The sequence below is a fragment of the Balaenoptera physalus genome, assembly GCF_965194825.1.
Source record: "Balaenoptera physalus genome assembly, chromosome: 20".
Classification (NCBI taxonomy): domain Eukaryota; kingdom Metazoa; phylum Chordata; class Mammalia; order Artiodactyla; family Balaenopteridae; genus Balaenoptera; species Balaenoptera physalus.
The window spans coordinates 2,958,321-2,980,145 of NC_138901.1; the positions used below are offsets into that span (position 1 = coordinate 2,958,321).

At 39.0% G+C, this 21,825-nt stretch overlaps 1 protein-coding gene across 1 annotated transcript in view; it reads left to right on the forward strand.

Annotated features, from left to right (window-relative positions):
• Positions 1 to 4,799: 4,799 nt before the first annotated feature.
• The window catches only part of KCNJ16 (potassium inwardly rectifying channel subfamily J member 16), a 148,365-nt gene continuing 131,339 nt past the window's right edge, over positions 4,800 to 21,825 (forward strand). The window contains exons 1-2 of the mRNA XM_082442948.1: positions 4,800 to 7,890; positions 19,750 to 19,921. The gene's annotated coding sequence lies outside the window, so the exon portion shown is untranslated. The remainder of the gene's footprint in view (positions 7,891 to 19,749; positions 19,922 to 21,825) is intronic.

A 21,825-nucleotide genomic window follows, 5' to 3' on the forward strand; every position in this document is an offset into this window, starting at 1 on the left:
TTGTAAATTAACTATATACTTCAATAAAAAATGGTTTTAAAAAACTATATATGTGCTATAGAAGCATTAAAAAAGGAACTATTATGTCCTGGTCTTATAGAGAAGTAAATAGGGACGGTGAGAAAAAAGTCAACAGTAATTAATGATGTCCTGTTTTTGTTTTTTGCTTTGCTATGTAAGTGTACTATCTCATTAAATAAGAAAGATTGTGAGGAGGGGGTTATCAAAGTGCTAAACACGCCAAACTGAAAAAGTAAAAATGAAAAGTATTTTAAAAGGTCAGTGGTTTTTCTAGTTCAGTGTTTAGGAAAGAGATATTGAAATCTTAAAATCTAGAATAATGTTCAAACTAAGAAAATCAGCAAAGCCATTCCCACCCCCCGTTTCGTGGTTGCCATTTGGACTGAATAAGTTAATGGTCGAAAGTTTGTTGTTGAGATGCCTCCAGTAGGGCACTTGGGCCACCTCCCATGATGGTAGGTCCCTGTTGGGTCTGATGAAGGCAGACTTTCATTAAGCCTCTCACCACCAGTGGTTGGAACCCATCCACTTCATGCGAATCGACAACCACAAGTATTCCGTTCCGTATATCAGTACCAGAAACTAGAAGCATGGAATGCACACAGTATGCTTTGAACCTCATAATTGTTCCTTGTAATAATAATTTTTTACATTTGAACCTGTGAGTTATCAAGGGAAAAGAAATACAAAGCCACTTTGGTTAAAGGATAGACTTAAAATAACAGGAATTATGGAGATGGAAAAACACCACTTTTCTTTGTTGGCCCAAGGATTTATGTTTGGGGAAAAAATGATTCAGAGGTGATGGCCTTTCTTGGATATTAACAAACTGTAGAACAGTTTGCATCCCTGACAGTGGATGGTGTGTAAATTCTGATAGGGAAGAGCTGTGGCAGAGCAAAAAGAGAGCTAAGCTCAGGCAGCTTGATGTTTATAAAGGGAGAGACTCTGGATTCTTCTGGTAAGGAAAATTTATTATGAAAGTCTCTTCAGCCTTTACTAGAGAGTGAGAACATTTGTTGTGCTTTAAACTGGAATACGAATATTGCTGAAAGTGATATATCCATACAAACAACATGTTTTTCCCAGCCAACTTGTTATACTTAACTCACGCTTATCAGATTCTGAGCTGTATACAAATGAGCTCCAGATGGGAGAAACAGTCAAACATTTAAACATTAGAAACCCCACAACAAAAGAATAAAGAAAAGATAGACGTTTTTTCTCCAAATTTCCAAAGAGGAGAAATTGAAAGGAAAACGTTGACAGTTGGAGTTTCACTACATTTTTAAAATTTCATACTTAAAAAAAATATTTTATATTGAAAGGCAAACTACAGAGTAGCAAACGGGAAAGAGTTTGTCTCTCTTCTTACTGCCACATGCAAATTTATAACAAAATAATTAACTAATAGATATACTGTCCAATGTCATAGCTAATTTATAAGTGAGCAAATATAAATAATAGATATGCAAATAAAAATGTTTACTTATGCTAGTAATTTAAGAATTATCATTAAATTGAGATTACATTTCACCTATTAAATTATAATAAACATCAAAAGAGAATTTTTAAAGAGAGCAAAACATCATGGAACTGATTTTCCTTCATCACTGGTGATGTTTGTAAACTGGTAAAAATGTTTTGGAATGCAACTTGAAATTTCACGCACTTGATTGAGCTGGGTTCAGAGGTGTGAAATTGTGAAATAATCCTATTTTTTCTTCCAAATTTTGTGTTGGATCTTCCTTCTTTGCCTTTGGACAAAAACCTCTGGTAAACTCATCCTCAGGTATACAGAAGTCCAGTTTGAGACTAAGAAACAAAACACAACACCAATCCTTCATTGTATAATCCAGCTTCAGGCTTCTTCTCTGGACTCCTAACTTGGAACTTGTAAACCTATAGTAGGGAAGGTGGATACTCCATCGTTTTTCCACCTCATTCTTCCATCCCTCCTCCCTTACTATGTTGCTTCTTGGCTCCTCCTTGATGATAGGGAGTCCGAGAGGAGAAATCAGGGCTCAAAAATTATCTATCAATTGGTGCAATTTGTAATCTGGGTCCAGAGTCCTGTGATGGAGACAGGTACTTAAATGCTGTCTTTCTGCCTCAGGGTATCTATGGATTCTTGAAAGACTACCCCTGATACTGTCCACTGACCTGAGCAGTGACCCAACTGCGTGCCCATGTATGACATCCATCTGAACTGCTTCTGGTGGTGGTCTTCTCATAACCTTTTACTCTTGGCGGGCTCTCAGCCCTTGTAGGCAAACCACATGATGAGATCCTCTCCAGGTGGCACCTGCCTCCCTGCCCTCTGTAGGGTCCACCCTGATCCAGTTTTTTTTCTGTGTTCAGCCATCCGGATTCCTTCCATCCAACCTCTTGCCTTTCAAGTTTTTCAGGCAAGAGCCAGCCTCTTTGTTTTCCAAATTCCTCACATGTCAAGATCAAAGTTTTCTCACTGGACCTGAAGTTGGTTAACAAAGCGTAGTGGAGGGGAAGAAAAGTGTGGGATTTACTGACAATTGTTCTGAAACATTATTTATTCGTCTTCCTAATGCATTCTTAGCTTTTGTTGTATAATAGAAGGCGGGTGATAGGCTAAGAGGGGCTGAACCTGGTTTGGGCAGCCTCCTTTGCAGGTCACATGTAAATGACCAGGCGTCTCTCTCTAGGAGGTAGGGGCATTTGTCACATAACTTTTCAGCTTTGAAATCCCAGCCAAAATTGAAACAATGGAAAAAATCCCATTTAGACTTTACACATATAAAAAAAAATCTTCAAAATTTTCTAAACGTTGTAGACTATAGGGGAAAAAAAAAAACACCCTGAATTGTGTAAGAGCATATTATGCATTAAGATAGTTATTGTAGTATTAATTATAAAACTGTAAAATTCCAAAATGGTAATTTGGAAGTAATCCAAAGTCCTATGATAGGAGAATGGCTCAGGAAGTTAGGACATATCTCTATTAAGGGAGACCATGCTACTAACATAATGGTAACAGACTACGCTCTCATGCGGGAAAATACAGTTCAACACTAAGTGGGAAAAGCAAGATACAAAACTGTCTTCACACTACGTTTACAACTATGTAAGATGCTTATTAAGAAGCCTGGGCTAGGAAATCAAACAGTTAGTTTTCTCCTCACTCCTCTGTGACTTGGTAGTTTGCTAGCCTTGGGGAAGTTATTTAAAACCTCCAGCTCTTTTCTCTAAAAAAAAGGATCATACTCTCTATTGTTGTCATGAGACTTACGTGAGCTGAGGCAGAGAAAGTCTTACTGGGAACTTAGTAATTACTCAAGAAGCTTGGGAAAGACATACAAAAATGAAAAATTGGAATGAGGTTAAAATAGTAATATTTCTTTTACCTTATTTATAATCTTCCTTTAACAATGTTGTATTACTTCCATAATTAAAAACAGACTCAGAGAAACCGAGCAGCAGCAGGCCAGTATACTGGTGATGCCAGCCCACAAACTCGGAGGACGCCTTCTCTACAGGAGGCTGCACCAAACTGAGGCTTCCTCACATTTCATGGGCAAATCTGTTTCCCAACAGATTGTGTGAAACAGTCTAAAAAAATGCATCCCAATTACTGGTGTTCTCTAGCCATCTTTGCATCCCCTGGGTACCACTCCCATAGACTTCAGATACATGCTGCAGTGGTTCACTTTGCCTCTTCCCAGTCCGTTTAGGTCACATGATACAACCCAAATAAAATATGTCAGAAATAAACCAAGGCTAATATCCTTTGATGAAAGAGGGAAAATTACAGTCTCCTAGAGTAGGTTTAATTCAAACAAGAGACTATATCTTGGCAAACCTTTCAATGACTTTTATTACAGTTTACTGTATGCCCTCATTATCAGAACTATAATATGCATATACCTTGGATATTAAAGTAAACCACTTTTGAAGGTTTGCAAATAAACTCCCTTCCTAATGCATTATCACTCTTTTATTTACTGCTGTTTGCACTCGTAAAAACGTTACATGCATTATTTCAAACTAAGAAGAGAGCCAACCATAGGATTTAAAAAGGATGAAAAGGTTGAAAATTTTAAAGGTCTTTGTTGAGTGGATTTAGGACTAGGGCCTTGACCGTTTCCCAGAAACATCTAACTGATTAACCTAAACTAATCTCTCAAGTCTAAGTAATATTAATTAATATTTGCATTTTTACGTGGCTTTATGCTGTTGCTTCTAGTGAGAACTAGTCAACTTGCTCAATCAATAATAAAAAATCTATATTCTCATACTTGAGGGGAAATTTAAATAATTACAACTACATGTCCCGCTTCATGGTTATACCGGGATAAATGATTAAAAATAAACCCCCAAATAAAAACATATGCAACAGAACATTTAAGAATTATCTTCCTTTGATCTTTTATTATTTAAAGAAAAGATGGTAAAGTTTGGCTGGAACCTTGTAGTCAATTATTTTTAAAAGGAACTGGGGGACTTCCCTGGTGGCGCAGTGGTTAAGAATCCACCTGCCAATGCAGGGGACACGGGTTCGAGCCCTGGTCCGGGAAGATCCCACATGCCGTGGAGCAACTAAGCCCGTGCGCCACAACTACTGAGCCTGCGCTCTAGAGCCGTCGAGCCACAACTACTGAAGCCCGTGTGCCACAACTACTGAGCCCACGTGCCTAGAGCCTGTGCTGTGCAACAAGAGAAGCCACCGCAATGAGAAGCCCGCGCACCGCAACGAAGAGTAGCCCCTGCTCGCCGCAACTAGAGAAAACCCCGTGCACAGCAACGAAGACCCAGCGCAGCGAAAAATTTTTAAGAAGTCATAAAAGGAACGTGGAGTTGAGGATAGTAGCTCATTGAAATTTGAGTCCAGTGGTGTATCAATCAACCTTGGCTAAAAAACAACAATAAGAACTCAGTGGCACACAACTGCAGGCATTTATGTCTCACTTACGTGTCTGCCTGGCAGAAGGGGGGCGGGACTTCTCTGGTCTTGGCTGGGATCAGCTGGACTTGGGCTCCAGCCACAGATTCAGATCAGGTTTGTTGCAGGTTTGTCCGCAGGGACCAGAAACCAGGAGACTAGATGGGGAATGTGCTCCTGAAGGGGGAGGGATGATCCCACCAAGGATGAGGAAAAGCAAACGATGCTTCTCAAGGCCCAGACTTGGAACTTGCACACTGTCCTTTCCACCCCCATCACTGTACGTTACATGTTCATGTGTTGGAGAAACATACTCCTCCCACAGAAAGTGGGGAAGAAGAGACGGACTGTCCCTGACTAACAATCTAATCTAACACAAACAATACATATATTGTACTTAATGTTCCTATAACGATGCCATAAACACATCAACCTCAGTGCTAAATTCTCTCACTTTTTTTCTCTTTAGCGTTTCTCATACCTCTCCAATGTTCTCCATTCCTTGGTTATGTGTGTAACATACTTTCCTTAAACTATTACAGTGGATTCCCTCCCTGTGTTTCAGGCACCTTACCTGTACCTTCTACAAGACTGTCATTGTTAACTTTTTAACATAAAATTTGGTCATATTATTCCTCCCCTTATAATTCAGTGAACTCTCCATCCTGACGGGGGGGCAGACTTTCTTAACGTGGAATAAATGACCCTGTCCATCTAATTTGTTCCTTTCCCCTCATCCCTTTCCTGAACCAATTTCCATATTACGTTTTAGACATGCACACTCTTCCTACGATCTCTCACACACTCCAGGCCCCTGCACCTGCCCTAGCATCTGTCCTCTTCCCCTGGTCCATGGGGTCATCCTTCAACTCCAGCATTTGTCTGAAGCTGTACCAGTCAGGCAAGGATAATGTATAGAGCAGTAACAAATGACAGTGCCTCTAACCACAAAGCTTGCTTTCTTGTTCAAATATATGTTCATTGCTGGCTGGCTTTGGATCGCTTCCTTCCAGGATTCAGTCTGATAGAGTAGCTCTTATAAAATGAGACATTTCACCATAGGATAAATAAAAATGTAGCATGCACTAGCTCTTATAACTTCTGCTTGGGAGTGATCCATGCCGCTTCCACTCATTTTATTGGCTAAAGCAAGTCACATATCCACGTCAGAGTACAGTAGGATGGAGATGAAAGCCTGTTCTTCCGAGGCAGACACCTGAATGTCAGCTAGTAAGTATTTTGAAGAATAAGAAGATACACCACAGAAGCTGTACTTTTGTCTTCCTATTAGACTTAAAGATTCCTTCCACGATGTAACAACAACAACAATTAATAGGTCCACTTTTTATTTAAAGGAATAGGGGTGTATATAATGTATACATCTTTATGGATCACCCAATTCATTGATACGTTTTCTACTTTCCACTCGATGGTGTCACTCAACTTGCCGCCACAACATAACAGAGATCGCTCTTCTTCCAGTTTCCAATAACATTTACCTCATTTGCCTGCCAGCCTTCACCTGGAGCTTGATGAATGACCACAGGCTTCTGTCGACAGGTTCTTCCAGGCACTCAGGCTGTTCCTAACACTTTTCTCAAAGCCCACTGCCTAGTTCCAAAGCCACCCCCAAGCTTTGGGTTCGTATTTTGGCAGTGTTCCACTCTTGATATTAATACATGTGTTAGTTGTATATTGCTCTGTGATAAATTACTACAAAACTTAGCATCCTAAACAAACAAGCACTCGTGATCTCAGTTTCTGGATGGTCTAGCCAAGAATGTTTCTAGCCCGGGTATTGAGAGTGCCGCCTGGTTCCTTCTCTCTGCTTTCAGTAAGATGCAAGAAGGGAGAGATAGGCTAAAGAAAAGGCTGTTAATTTGTTTTAATTATTGTTTTGAAGATTCCCAGGGTCTAGCACAGGGTTTAATGCATAGAGGAAAGAGACTCGAATAAAAATGGCTAACTGAATGAATCAATAAAAATTTAACCAAGATAGTAGGACATGGAATGTACTCTGTATGATGCTACAATGGTGGGTACATGTCATTACACATTTGTCAAAACTTATAAAATGTACAGCACCAAGAGTGAACCCTAATGTAAACTATAGACTTCAAGTGATAATGATGTGTCAACATAGGTTCATTAACTGTAACAAATATTCTACTCTTGGGGGGGGGGATGGTGATAGTAGGGAAGCTGTGACTCTGTGTGAGGAGAGGGCGTATGGGAACTTTCTGTGCTTTCCTCTCAGTTTTGCTGAGAACCTACAACTACTGTAAAAAATAAAGTCTATTATCTTTTTTAAAAATACCACTTTGGGGAAAATCTTTTAGCCAAAACAGTCACACTTAAGTCAGTACATACTGAGCATTCAGTTTTGACTGTTATCCCCATGGCTCTGTTCCTGACCAAATTTAGGTGACTCTTGGAAGAGTCCACCAAGGACAAGTTTAATAATCAGAGGGACAGAAGTAAGAGGGTAGACAGGGTGACAAATCCGAAGCCCACACCAAATTTTTTCATTCCAGATCCTCTGATCCTAGATTGAATCTTTGGGTTTGGGTACCATGTATGCATGCGTCAGTTCCTGGGACCCTTTTAAATTAGTTTATAATAGCCTAGTACCATTTCAGTAGCTTCCCTAGGTTGGATTCAGTTGGTCAGTTGGCCCCTTCATGCCTCAAAAACAGATTGTTTGGGGTCACGGGTGTTTCTGTGACAAATTTGTTCCTTTATCAATGCCTTTGAAGAGCAATGGGAATCAGCCATTTGGGACATTTGACTACCTGTTTTATTCCTTCCTGCACTGCGAATTTCTGCTAGGGATTGTCACATTTCTACTTCTTCTCCCAACCAAGATGTGGGAGAGTGATGCGTCTGCACGAAGAAAAGGACAACGTGGAGACCTGGGAAAGTGGGACCATAGCATGCAATATGGATCGACAGAGGTAAGTCTAATATTTTACTTTACTCTGGGAACATACCCAAGTAAGGGGATTATAATCCTTTAGCTGTGTTTTCAGATGACCTGTGTTCCCTGGAAAGTCAAAGTACAGCCTATGAATTTGACCTGATGAAAGTTAATAAAAACAAGGCGTTAGAAAAGAGTCAGAGAAAGGGGTGAGCTTAGTAACATCTGGGATGACTGCCTTGAACCCCACAGTTATCTACCTTCCTATGAAACCCCAGGAGTAATCTTCACCCTTAGTAACTATAGCTAAACTGGAAACTGTACTAGACTGGAAATTATGGTGATTCCCCTGGTTGTAGAGGAAAGAGTCCTTTGGCTTCACCTCCACCTGATACCCTGCTAGGTGTGACAACAATGACATTGGTTGCATGTATGGGTGGAGGGGAGTGAGAGACAGTTCTGGAGATAGGAAAGTCCATTATGCATTCAGAAGAGCATTTCTTCTTGCTCGTTTATTCCCCATAGAGAATCAATGAGAAGCATTTTTTCTCCTTGTAAAATCAATGCCTTTAATTCTCTAAAATATATGGATGAGAAGGGAAATAATTTACTGCTTGGGCATTAGTTCTTGTCAAGGTGACAGAGTGTAGATATGATTGACAAATAACCATACAAAAATAGTAGTCTTTCTTATTGACATTAGGCTGACTTCGGCCAATTTTGTCATGAAAAGCTAGAGACATTGCATAGCCATTGTGCTCGTGCTTTCTGGTGGACCATCTACTTGTATGACCTCAGAATAAGGTCATGAAATGTGCCAGAGTTGGTGGAGAAAAACTTGTGTCTTTGAAATTTAAGAGCATTTTTTATTCCCTCTGGTAGTCTTTCTGAAATTCTGTGAGTAGGACTTACCTAGTTTGATTCTTCATTACTTGGAAGTACTGAATAGTTTTTCTTGGAAGTGACCAGATGGAAAAAACTAAAAATGTTTTAGAAGAGCTATTAATGCTGGGTGGATTTTTTCTAGAAGCCTTTTTATTTTTATTTAGATTTTGATCAAGAATATTTATGAGATTAATATTAGCCTATCCAATGTGATAAAATTTGTTTTTGTTAGAATTTTAAGCCATAGCTATATGCATTGATGGGCTAGACTTTGTTTTTGATGATCATCTTTACCTCTTGAGCATTTGGAAGACAACAAAATGAAAAATTTTCACGACAGTTTTGCTTCAAATGGCATAAGTTATTGTCTTTAAAGATATGAACCTGAGGAAGCAGTGATATTGTCTCCAGAATCTTTTCATAGAGGACATTTAGTCCCATTTATCTTGCCCTAATGGATATTTCTTGGTAAAGAACAAGCACCAAATGTATAATGGGGAACTCTCAAAGAATGACCAGGGTTTTTTTTTAAACTAGATTTCTTTTCCTAAAAGAGCAATTCTACAGAAAAATAACGAGTAAACCCAAAGAAATTCATTTTCTTCTTAATATTTTGTAATCCTATGCTGTCAACCCACCTACAATTAGATAGAGTTTAGGTGTTCAAATGCTCAAAATTTCCACAAAAGGGAGAATGTTTTGTAGGATTTTCGTGGTGCAGACACAAATACCGTGGAGTGGACAGAGAAAGAGCAGGCTTCTAAGATCCAGGGAGACGGCCAAATAATTGATGCTCTGTGAATGCAAGTGAGCGCCTTTGCCAGAGCAGAGCATCCAGGAGTGAGTGTGTTCCCCTTACAGTTTTACGAGGCAGAGGCTGCGATGTAGAAAGAAGAGAAAAGACTTTGGAATAAAGCAAACCTGGGTACAAATCATTAACAGCTTCATCTTCCAGAGATTTCTGAATCTCTCCAAACATCTGTTTTCTCATTTCTTAATTTCTGAAAAGTTTCTGTTAATAAGTTTTTAACAGAAACAAAAGAGCTGTTGGGAACCAGAGTATCTGGGGGGGTCACCAGGGTCGCCTTCCACGTGACATTGGCATCTGTATGCGTCGGGTTTATATTTAATTTGTTGATGTCAGTCACCAGAAGGTGCTCATTTGTGGGTCACAGTTTTCTCCATGCACTCATACGTTCAATAGCTGCTGTTATCCTCCAGGAATCATACAAAGGACTTGTCAAGGTAAGTGTTAACCTGTTTTGAGAGTAGCTGTGGAACAGTGGAAGGAACAAAATCATGCGCTTCTCACCCCAGACTTAACTTGTTACCTTTACCTGGTCCTTAGCTTCCGCGTTTGTGTGATGAAACAGATGACTACTTGGCAGGGAGGATATGACAATTTAGTGAGGCAGATTATTCAGAAGTGCCTAAAACAAAGTAGATGCTTAATAAAAGTCCATTGTGGAAAATATAGTAAAATGGATGATCACTGAATGAAAATGAAGGACGCTTGTCCTCCTGACACGTTTTTTAGAGTAGCATGAGCAAAGATACCTCAGCACTTTGGTGTACCTGTGTTCTTTCCTCTGCTTTCATTTTCACTTGCCAAATATATATTGATATTGCATTCATTATTTTCTCTCAGTATAGCTTGTGTAAGTAGCTTCACTAATTATCTTGTTACAACTCAGTAAGTGGGTGAATTCTTCTGTCCAGTGTCTTTGATACAATAAAATGAGTCCCAACAAGTTTTATCTTTCTTTTCAATTTGCTACGTTTAAGTCCTGATCTGTTGTCCTCTATTTAGCATGTTCCGGCAGAAAAGGACTTTATTAGTGTCCTGTGTTTCAAAGTCAGATTAATATGCGATTTTGCTTATACAGAAATAATGGCAGGTCCCCAAATAGCTCATGATATGTGATTTTGATTGCGTTTCCACGAGTGAAAATGCGTTTTGGATAAACCATTCACGTACATTGAATCTGGTACTTTGAAACCAAAGACACACTTTTTGAGGCAGATGTTTTAGGTCACATGTGGAATAAGTGGTCGAATAGACATATCTTTGAATGGAGTTCATGTTAGAAAGTCATTATTAGATTGTTTGCCTCTGATATAAAGGGTTCCTAATGGGTGCTTTGCAAAATTTATTCTATTAGTTATTTTTCAGTTGGTTTAAAACCAGTAACCAAGATACAAATTGTATAGGAAAGGCCCATAGAAATAAATTAATAACTGTGAATATTATCTTTCTGTTTTTGAAAATTCCAACGTGAAGACTCACTTTCATATTCCTTCATGTTTCAGTAATGAAAAATTTTTATTATCCTTTAATGGTAAATCTGGCTTTGCCCTGAATCTCGAAAGAATCTGGTTTGGTGCCCTGTTTTGAAATCTGCATAAAAAGAAACCATTGATTGTAAAGCACTTTTCACATATTTTAAAGTACCGTATTATCTGTACCTACATTGCTTAGGATGAAAACAAGAAACAAAGTATCCCTTTTAATCATAAAACATAGGTAGAGAAAGAAGTGAGGATGCCAAAGAAATAAGCAATTATTTGTGTACTCTGTTTGTTTATTTCATGACATTTCCTTCTAGCAGTTTGTTTGCTTGTTTAATGAAAGCAGTGAAGACGTGATGCCAGGTCTCGTAGTTTTGGATCCTTGCATTTCTCCAGTTTCCAGTCCCTTTTGGCAATGAAATTTCTTGTCTCATGTTTACAATTGAATTCTTACTTCAACACTGCTCTTGTGACTGTAGTGGCTGATGCTGGAGCATTCATACTGTTTCTGTTGGTACAGAGCCAATCAAATAAAAAGTGCAGTGAGACCATTAACATCAAGTACAAATTCACATGTACCACGGATGGGTAGAGTACCAAAAGGAACCAAGAGAACTGTCAAAAAGAATCAGCCCAGCCAGAGAACTATCCATTTACAAAGCATCGTACGCAGCAGTATTTGGCTTATGATGAAAAGTTCAGCGTCCCCAGATAGAGTCAAGTAGCCCCAGTTTTCAATTTTTTAATGATAATTTATAGGGATTGGTACGTTCTGTTTATATATTTTTTAATTATCCAAATTTTAATTTTGGAAAAGCAAATCAAATTGTCTGAGTTCCTAGAACTGTTCTTTGTGACGCCTCCATGTTCAGTTATCCTGGAGGTAGTGAGGTTAGCGCTGACCTTCAGTGCTGGAGACTAGCCCTTCTGTATCTTCCACATGCATAATCATACCTGGAAGCAGTGAAGCTGCAAAGGATACAAATGATCTGTTCTGAGGTTTCAAGAACATCTGGTAGTGTTTAGCTTTTCTTTCCTCATATTTCTCCACTAATGTATCTTCTTCCAATGCAGAAACACCTTAGAATATAGACTGATGACAGTATGAAAGCTGTTTGGAACTGTAAATCCTGATTTTCCAAGCTGCTTTAAAAAAAAAAAAAATCTACATATATGTGATAATGCTGAGAGGAAACAATTAAAAGTAACGTCTATTTTATTGCAACTAAAATTTACAGCTTTTCAACACAGCAACTCCAGCAAGACTTGGAGAGACATCGAAAAGACTCATAAAATGCCCTTAAATATCCATTTGAAAGTGAATTTGTTTGTGGCCTTTCAGTTTTGCCAAAAAAGGGAAATTTCCTGAAACGTTTGCCGATTTTTCCTCAGACTCAGGGTATAGTGTCCTAGTTACTGAGATTCTCTGGAAATTATTGAGGCAAGCTGCAACTTGCTCATTTTCACTCATCCAGGAAATGAAATAAACAAGCATATCTTTTATGATGTGGCAATGAAAACACTGGAATGTATTGACTGATTCCTTAGAAAAGTGAGGTGGGAAGAATGTCCTTTTTTAAACTGCTGGTATCTGATATTTTCCCCCAAATAAACTCAGTCACAGACCTAAGACGTCTTAAGAGTTCATTGGTATGCCTGCCCAATTTATAGGTTCTATCAGGTTTTCTGAACCTTGGCTCTATTGATATTTGGGGTCAGATAATTCTTTCCTGGGAGAGGGAATGTCCTATACATTGTGGGGTGTTTAGTAGCATCTTTGGCCCCTACCCACTAGATACCAGTAGCCCCCTCCCTGCTAATTATAGCAACCAAAAATGTTTCCAGACATTGCCAAATTGCCCTTGGTTGAGAACCACTGCTGTAAATCTTAAAAAATAAAAATAAAACAACTTTAATACTTCCAAGACTTAAGATGTTATCTAGGATATTAGATAGATAGATAGATAGATAGATAGAAAGATAAAGATAAATATAGATAAATGTATACTATATATATACAGAGTACACACTATATTACTTTAGTCTTATGTATATGTATATCTATATAATGAGTATAAACACATATATATTTAGCCTTATACATCTATCTATATAACAAAAAGTTGTGTCTTTCATGTACAGTTTTCTATGCCCTTTGATCTTTTAAAAGAAACAGGATAAGCTTTAAAATGATTTTCTTCTGTGTCTTAAAACTCTTGCAATATGCAGGACATGTGTGTTTTGAAAAGTGATTTTAATGTGTGGGTTGCCTGTTCATTATTGATAGAAAGCATTTCTTGCCTCCTACCCATCACTCTCAGATCTTAAATGGGAAGATTATGCTCCTGGGCTAGCTTCATGAGTGATCATATCGCTGCTTTCAAATATACTTGTTGGTGGTACAATCTTATGTGCAGCTGTCCCCAGGAGCTACCCAACAAGTGCCCCCTTGGACTAGGTTTTCCATCTTTGCTCTCCCAACATTTCTTCTTCCCTTCCATGCTATTGGTATATTGATTCTGATCAATATACCGATAGCATGGTATTTTGTACCATGGTATATGGTATAGCTCGCTCAAAGAAGTAGTCAAGAAAACAATGTATTGAAAACAAAGCCGTGAATCCGACCAGAAAGGTACTCAAGGTAAGTAAGAAAATGGGGTTGCATTTTTATGATGTGTGGGAAAAAGTCATCCTCGAAAAATCTGGCTCTGAGGCCAACCATTATTCCCTTTGGGGGAAGGTATCATGCAAAACATCTCCTGATTTTAGGAGATCTCACAACGACGTCTGTTGTCCTCGGCGCTTTACTCAGGAACACGGACCAAGTTTCAATCTGAGAAAGAATGTTGACTTAACGCAGCACCTTTCTCTGGGCCAAGTTGCCTTCTTTGTAATCTCTCAAGTGGCATATTTAGTTTACATTTGCAATAAAAAATATGTGAACATAGAATGCAGCCCGCAGATTAATTATTTGGGCTTTCTAAATTTGGGAGAATTGACTTACTGAAGCAGATGTTTCTGAATGTTATCTCTTTACTGAAATCTCCACAAATTGAAATTCCTTTTAGACTTGCATGATTCAGGAGACTGATAACCTGAAAATAACCATCCAGTAAAGTTATTACACCTTCCCTCCACGTCTCTGATCACATATTTTCAAGAAAGCATTGAAATTTGTACCAAAGTGCTTATGTAGGTGGTCTCTTAAAAGCTAGGCTCCATGATGGCAAGTGAGACAAATAACTCTGTCATAGACCTAAGACTGTTTCCTGACGTCAGCCTAAATGGAGCTCTGTGCTCTTTACAAGCCCCTGAATATTTGATAACTTTGAAATGTGCACGTGTGAATTCCCTGTGAATCTCTAATTGGACAAAATTGAACGCCCATCGCTATAACTTGGAGCTAATTTCATTCGTTAATAACTATATTGTCTGCAAAGGGAAGACACGTGTTAGAAGAGCACTAACAAGGCCAAGTATGTTGAAATGTGTGGGTTATTAACCATAAAATTCACAGTAGGAGAAACTGTGTGTAGGTAAGAAATGCTATTTCTTTTTGAAAATATAGGGGGCATGCTTATATTTCCCTTCTTTTCTTCTTTCACTGGCACCATATAGATTGTATACATGGACACCAACATCCATTGGGCACTTCCTGGGTGATAAGTTAGAAACGAAGAAACAAACCTTTATCTCATTTACACTCATAGCTGACCTGAGAGACTAGAGGGGACTTTGGTGGTTAGTATTGCTGTCTTTTTACCCTGGGTTCTAGGGCATAAGAATCCAAGTCCTTAAATGTCTCCTTCATAATCATCAAATTATGAGGTGATTGTGGCCAGTTCTTTTGACAATATGAGAAAAGGACAGAGCTTCTTACCTACGGTTTATCTCTTGAAACTTTAAAAATCCACCAAGCACACTAGGACTCCCCCATTGAATAGGTCCCATGCAATCTGCCAGCATTGGCTAAACCAAATTCATTCCCTCGACAGTCAACAAATATGATATCGCTTATATGTGGAATTTTAAAAAATGGTACAAATGGACCTATTTGCAAAGGAGAAATAGAGTCACAGATGTAGAAAACAAACTTATGGTTACCAAAGGGGGAAAGGTGGGGGGAAGGATAAATTGGGAGATTGGGATTGACATATACACACTACTATATATAAAATAGATAACTAATAAGAACCTACTCTATAGCACAGGGAACTCTGTTCAATACTCTGTAATGACCTATATGGGAATAGAATCTAAAAAAGAGTGGATATACGTATATGTGTAAGTGATTCACTTTGCTGTACACCTGAAACTAACACAACATTGTAAATCAACTATACTCCAATAAAAATTAATTTAAAAAAACAGCCAACAAATATTTTTAGTCATTTGCTATGTACCAGGAAGTGTCCTGAGAACCAAAAATATAGCAGCAAACCATAGAAACAGTTCTCTACCCTCATGGAGCTTCTATTCTAGTGTCAGGTAAGGGGAGAGAGGCTGTGAGAAGATAAACCAGTAAATAGAAAAAGATGATTTAGATAGTGATAAGTTCTATAAAGAAAATTAACGAGAAATGGGATGGAAAGTGATGGCCAGGGTGTAGAGGAGATTTTAGATTGGGTTATTAAGACATTACTCTCCGAGGAGGTCACATTTGAGTTGAGACATAAAAGATAAGAATCATCCAAACATTTGGACTTAGGGGAAGACCATTCCAGATGAAGGGAATTGCAATAACGGCCTTAAGACAGACATGAGCTTGGTGTCCTTTATGTGTAGAAGAGAGCCTGTATGTCTAGATTCTAGAGAGTGAGATTAGGTACTGCTATGGACGGAGTTAAGTACTTCCCTCCCACTCCCCAACAAAAAAAAGATGTCATACGTTGAAGCCCTAACCCTCAATGTGACTGTATTTGGAGATGGGGCTTTTCAAGAGGAAATTAAAGTTAACCGAGGTCATAAAGGTGGGTCCCTAATCTGATAGGACTGTCCTTCTAAGAAGAGAAACGACACCAGAGATCTCTCTGTCTCCATGTGGACACAGAAAAGGTTCCATGAGGACACAGTGAGAACGTAGCAGTCTGCACGGCAGGAAGAAACCCAACCTGCTGACACTTTGATCTTCCACTTCTAGCCTCCAGAACTGTGAGAAGATAAATTTCTGTTGTTTAAGCTACCCAGTCCATGGTATTTTGTTAGGGGAGCTCTAACAGATGAATACAGGAACCTAACCTAGGGACTAGTTGAAAATGAGGCCAGCCTCCTGTTTATGAAAATATGTTGCACTGTGGTTCAGAAGTTCTGATTTATTCTACATGTAATGGAATGTTATTCAAAAGGAGGGTCTAATTTATCCTTTAAAGATGTCACTCTGGCTGCGATGTGAATAAAGAATCATTTGGTTTGGGGAGCGTAGCAAGAGAGAGACCAGCTGGCAACAAATGTTAGCATCTTAGACTAGGCTGGTCACGGTAGAGATTATGAAAAGGACAGATTTCAAGATGTATTCTGAAGGTAGAATCAACAGAATTATGTAGTAATTATGTAGTATACTGAATACAGTGTGCGATGGTATGAAAGAACTCCTCAGACAATTTTGGCTTAGTCAAATGAGAATAGGGTGGTTTTACTGAGATGGTTATTTTCTCATCGGGGGAGGAATAGGCTATCAGAATGGAGTAGACAGGGATTAAGAGTTCTATTCTAGTTGTAGTGGAGCTATCAAAGGGGAAAGTTGTATACAGTGGGCCCTCTGTATCCATGGGTACTGCATCTGTGCATTCAACCAACTGCAGATCAAAAATATTTTTTCAAAAAAATTCCAGAATGTTCCAAAAAGCAAAACTTGAATTTGCCACATGCCAGCAACCATTTATATAGCTTTTACATCGCATTAGGTATTCTAAGTTATCTAGACACGATTTAAAGTATACAGGAAGAGGTGCATAAGTTATATGTAAATACTACTCCATTTTACATAATGAACTTGAGCATCATGGATTTAGGTATCTGTGGAGGCTTCTGGAGCCAATCGTCCACCAATACTGAAGAGCAAATTGTATATAAGTTTGGAGCTCAGTAGAGCAATCTGAGTTGGGAGATATAAATTGGGGATTTATTGGCAGTTGAAAGGTATTTTAAAAGGAACAAAAATTAAATTTCCTAAGAGCAGAATGTAGGTAGAAAGGAATCAAGGCTCTGTGACCAAGATCCAGGTCAGTCCAATATTTAGAGGTCTCTCAAACAATTAAAGAAGAGTTAGCACAATTCTTTACAACCTCTTCCAGAAAACAGAAGATGAAGAAGTACTTTCCAACTCATTGAATGAGGGCAAAATTACCTTGATATCACAACTAGAGAAAGACATTACAAAAGAAAAAAGCTACAGACAATATCTCATATAAACTTAGCTGTAAAATTTCTAAACAAAGTATTAGCAACTTGAATCCAGCAAAATATATGTTAAGAATATGCAACTATGGCCCAGAGGGGTTTATTCCAGTTACACAATGCTAGTTAAATATTAGAAAATCAATCAGTGCAACCTATCATATCAACAGCTAAAGAAGAAAAATCACCTGATTGTATCAATTCATAGAGATAAAACACATGGCAAAATTTAACACTCATTTATTATGTATATTATTTACAAAGACTTATGATCTTTATATTATGTAAGGGGACATGACAACTAAATGCAATATGGTATCCTGGATAAGATCTTGGAACAGAACAAGAACGTTAATAATAATAAAAAAAAAAAGAAGCCTGCTGAAATCTGAATAAAGTCTGGAGTTTAGTCAATGGTGATGTTCCAAAGTTGGTTTCTTAGTTTTGACCAATGTACCACAGAAATGTAAGGTGATAGCATTAGGAGAAACATACTGGGTGAAGGGTGTATGGGAACTCTCTGTACTATCTTTGCAACTTTTCGGTAAGTCTAAAATTATTTCAGAATAAAAAGTATATTTAACAAACAATATTTTACAATTTAGGCAAAAAAATACCAAGTTCGCAAGAGTAAATAGAATAATGTGTAAGAGCAAAATTTTAAACGTGGTTGAAAGATAATAAAGAAGATCTGCATGAATGGAAAGGTATAAGAAGTGCATTCATTAGAAGAAGCAGTATGATACAGATGGCAACTTTCCCCAAATTTCAACAAAAATAGCAAAAATATCCTTGGATTGACAATTTGTTGATCTTTGAGTAATAAAATTAAAAACAAAAAGAAGGCTAGGGAATGTAAATGTAAGTGATTAATTGCAGAATACTTTTAACGAAAGATTTAATGTACTGGTCACCATAATTATTAATTGTCATCATTTCAGTTATTTACTCATTTCATGAGCAAACGTGCACTGAGTGCTTTATGACCCACGTGCTTTGTAGAGCCACTCTTTAAGAATGAACAAAATTGTCTACCAAATTGCTCCTCTACCCTGATAGCAATCCTCAACATTATTTTGAAGGTATATGTAGTGAGATCGATACAGATAAACCTAAGTTCCAAAGCAAATTTATGACCAGAATAAACAGGTACTTTTTCAGCTCTTCACATCTTTGGTTCTATGTAGGTAGAACTTTAACATGTTTGGTGTGGAGCTAATCAAACAAGACTGAGGGCAAATCAAGTGGATGGAACAACTAACTGAAGAAGGCAACCAGAGAAAACTATTCAGTAATCAGTCCTGAAATAATAGCACTTTTAAATGACTCCCCATGTTCCAGATGGTGGGCTGGGGCCTCGCAGACAATCCATTCAACCCTTTCCATTGCCTCAAGAAGCCATGATTATTTATGACTCTGTTATAGACTAGGAAATAGACTTACAGAGGTTACTTAATACATCGACACCTGTAGAGCCTAGTACATGGTGGAGTTAGGATTAGAATCCAAGTCTAGACTGTCCAACTCTGCTTTATCCTTCTGAACTGACACTGTGATAAGAGGCTTCTCTGTAGGACAACCAATAAGTCTTTCAAATATCTTGGCACCCAATGAGCCTGTTTGTTTAGGTAAAGGTGAGAATAGAATCATTCTCATTTTCTCTCGATAATAGATCCTTGAGTCATGAAAACTCTAAATATAAATGCTTTGGAATTCAGTCGAACTATGTTTTCTTCTTTAGAAAAAGGAGGGAGGGGGGATTGAATTTCAACCCAAGCGATTTCTGGAAAGAGTCACGCATGCAAGGCAGCGCTAGTACTCTGGAGGTCCCGCCATATTGGGACAGGTCCTAATTGGCGGAAAGAAAGGGAAAGATTCATAATGAATATAATAACAGGGCGAGATGGAACAAAAAGGACTCCTTTCTCTTTTCCTTCTAATCAAGGGCCCTGATAAAAGACACACAGACACATAGCAAGAGCCTTCCAAGGTTGAATCACATTTATTTCCAAACCTGCTGTCATTTAAAATGTAGGTTCAGAAAAATAAGCAACCAACAATCAAACAAAATCCTCTCATCTTGGGCCAAATTCTGAGCTGAACTAAAACAGGATATTTTCTAGAAGCCTATTAAATGTTTGGCCAACATGAAACAATCCTTTATTTGTTATAAAATGATTCTTAAGCTCCCACAGCTTCAATGATACTGACAGGTTTAAGTAAAGGGACCAGCATGGGGGAGAGCGTCCCATGACAGCTCTTCACATTGACTCATGGGAAATGCAGGGTGGGACCACTTTAATCATCATTTATATTATTACAGGTGCCCACTTTGATGACTCGTTGCGCTACTGCCTTTGATCTCCACTATAGAAAATGCTCTGCTCCATCTCAGAAGGGATTGCCGTGTGCCCCATTAGCTGGCCTTTGGATCAAACCAGCAACAGACCTCACAGCTAGAATTCCACCGTTGGCCATTCACAAAGAGATAAATTGTAAGTCCTTTCCATCACTTCCAAATATTTCTTTCAGCAGAGAACAATTTAAAAAAAAATCTATTAGCTAATTTTGCCATCTACTTTGGTTACTAATAAGGTTTAGAGTTTGGGCCTTAATCATAAAGTGTTTTGCCAAAGCCTTGCCCCCCGCACCCTAGCTATTGAAGGAATTAATTAAGCCTGGGTAGACCTTGTAAAAGATGTTTTTAATGTTGGCTTTATGCCTTTGCTGCTGATGATAATAACACTCCTATCTGCAATTTATAACCTGATTTTAGATAAGGGTGCTGCTACTGAGCCGTGATTGTAGGCTGCCTTTTAATCCTTTTTCCGTGAGATTTTTTTTCTACTAGCGTGTATTGGGGCCAGTAACATATGCTTTTTTTTTTTTTTTTTTTTTAATTTTTGGCTGTGTTGGGTCTTCATTTCTGTGCGAGGGCTTTCTCTAGTTGCGGCAAGTGCGGGCCACTCTTCATCGCGGTGCGTGGGCCTCTCACTGTCGCGGCCTCTCTTGTTGCGGAGCACAGGCTCCAGACGCGCAGGCTCAGTAGTTGTGGCTCGTGGGCCTAGTTGCTCCGCGGCATGTGGGATCTTCCCAGACCAGGGCTCGAACCTGTGTCCCCTGCATTGGCAGGCAGATTCTCAACCACTGCGCCACCAGGGAAGCCCCTTACGTATGCATTTTTGAGGTAAAGGAAAGGTGTTTTGCCATCATAGGAGACAGAATAAATATAACTGGCCCTTGGAAGGGTAGAAAGTGTGGCTCATTTGCCACTATGTTTTAATTATCTAAGACTAAGTTAAGGAAGGCAACGTGGTGGAGTGGAGTAACCTGGGATTTGTCGTCAAGGTCCTGAGACCAAAGCCACAATGTGTCATCTACTAGTTGGTTATCCTTGGGTAAGTCCGTTCAGACCTCGCAGATTTAGCGTCCTATCTCTTATCTGAGACTAATCGCAACAGCTTATCTTAATGAACTGTTGATTTAGTACTTATGAGACTAGTTTGTAAATGGTAAATCCCGCACAGATGTTGACTAAAATAATGACTGAGCCACAAGACCCAAGTTGTAGGGAGTTTGGGAGAGTATTCTAAGGAGTTATTGAATAACACAATACAGAAAAATGAAATACCTATTTGTGTTTGTTTTCTATGACTGCATAACAAATGACCACAAGCTCTGTGGCTGAGAGCGGTGCACGTTTATTATCTCACAGGCTCTGTGGGGCAGGAATCTGGGCTTGGCTTAGCGGGGGTGTCTGGAGAGCTGCAGTCGAGGTGTTGGTCAGAGCCGGGTCCTCATCTGGAGGCTTGACCGGGGTGGATCTGCTACCAAACCCAGTGTGCTGGCAGGATCATCTCTGTGGTTGTAGAACCCAGGTTCTTTGCTTCTTGCCGGCTGTTTGCTAGGGCTGCCCTCAGCTCCAGGAGATTGCCACGGTTCTTTGTCATGTGGCCCTCTCATCAGGCCTTCTCACAACAGCTTCTTCCTTGGAAGCCATCAAAAGAGAAAGTCTTCTGCCTGAGACTGCTGGCAGGGCAGTTTTATATAAAGTAATATAATCATGGCAGTGACATCATCGCCTTTGCACGTAACTGTTTAACATCATCACAGGAGAGACAGCGTCGTCTGCAGTTTCTGTGGATCGAAGCAGGTTACAGTTACCGCCGCACTCCATAGGAGCGGATTTCACAAAGGCGTGAACACTCGAAAGCAAGGGTCGTGAGGCTGCCTTGGAGTCTGTCCACCACGCCTTTCATTTTCAGGTCTCTAGGTGTTAAATGTACACATCAGAGCATTTGTTCAATTTGTAGACTACGGAATTTAGGCGTCAACGTTCCTACCTTTTCAACAGACCTGACGACAGAAACTAGCAAATAGGCATACAGAAATAGAATAT